Source organism: Propithecus coquereli, unplaced genomic scaffold, assembly GCF_000956105.1.
Source record: "Propithecus coquereli isolate 6110/MARCELLA unplaced genomic scaffold, Pcoq_1.0 Scaffold875, whole genome shotgun sequence".
NCBI classification, from domain to species: Eukaryota; Metazoa; Chordata; class Mammalia; order Primates; family Indriidae; genus Propithecus; species Propithecus coquereli.
The window spans coordinates 18744-20023 of NW_012155007.1; the positions used below are offsets into that span (position 1 = coordinate 18744).

At 35.7% G+C, this 1280-nt stretch overlaps 1 protein-coding gene across 1 annotated transcript in view; it reads left to right on the plus strand.

Annotated features, from left to right (window-relative positions):
* Window positions 1-1280, plus strand: part of LOC105826276 (cyclin-dependent kinase 14-like) — a gene marked incomplete at its 5' end in the record, with an annotated part of 68253 nt that overhangs the window by 592 nt on the left and 66381 nt on the right. The gene's annotated exons all lie outside the window — the stretch shown is intronic.

Sequence of the window (1280 nt, forward strand, 5' to 3'; positions counted from 1 at the left end):
GCAAGGGGTTATGTGTGAGGGTAGATATCAGTTTTCAGTGAAGTTGGTATGAAACTATAGGCATTCTTATTAGATATCATAATAATGAACATTATCATTATATATTATCATATAATGAACATTGAGGTATACTTACGCAGTTTATAAAAATGCAGTTCAAAAACTTATCCCTACCTCTAGAAGTGGGGTTTTAGTAGAAGGCAGACCGAATCATGATTAATATTTCCTCCATTTAGGTGGGACTTAGGAGTCCATGGGAATATTCCACCAATATAGTAGAGGTAAAGAAAACAGGTTCTCAGTTAGGATCAACTTGGTTTGAATTCTAGTTCTGCCGGTAGCTGTAGGATTTTAAATGAGTTACTTTAGTTCTCCAGTCTTTAATTTCTTCAAGTTCAAATAGGGATAGTAATGGAACCAACCTCATGGTGGTATTACAGGGATTAAATCTAGGGAATATAAGTACAGTGATAAGCTCAAAGCTGGGCACATAGCAATCAGTTGATATTGTTATTATTACTGTGCAAACAATGAACGAGGCCAGGACCAGGAACACTTTCTTCATGGCAGGGTGGCAAACACTGTTCAGCTGGAACATTATCTGCACTTTTCGTTATCCATGCCAATGTTCCCCTCCATTGGTCCAGACAATTGACACTTCTCTGTACCTTTATTCTATTTTAAAAAAATGTATTAACTTTATCTCGTTAAATTCCACATCTCCATGCAGTTAGTGCCTGTTAGCAATTGCTGATTAGCCCTCTGTATTTCTAAGTCTCTAAAGTGATATCTCAAGCCTGCACTCTAAGTAGGGAAGTGATAAGCAGAGAATAGTTGTCCCATTAAGCTGTTTCTCATCCATCCACACACCTGACATCAAAGAGCCAAAGATAATGTTTAAGGTTGAATACATCTTAGTTTGATCCAGCATCTTTATTTAAATGTGATGATTTAATAAAGTTGAAAGGAAAAAAAAGACAAACGAAAGGCCTGGACCTTAATTACCAAACAAAATAAGATCTCACCTTCTGAATTATTCTTAGTTTTTGCTCATTTGATAGGAAGGATTTTATTATTGGCTTCTTTAAAGAGATGGCATTTGGATTCCTTATTTATATGCATAGTAATTACAGATCAGACTATTTCTGCATACTTAAAATAGGAGACTGACTTTATAAGAATCTAGCTCTCAAAGCTCAGACTATCTCATAGACACACCCTATTCCATAGGCTTGTTCTTTCATAGACTAGGACACTTTTTACAGAGGAATCACATGTTT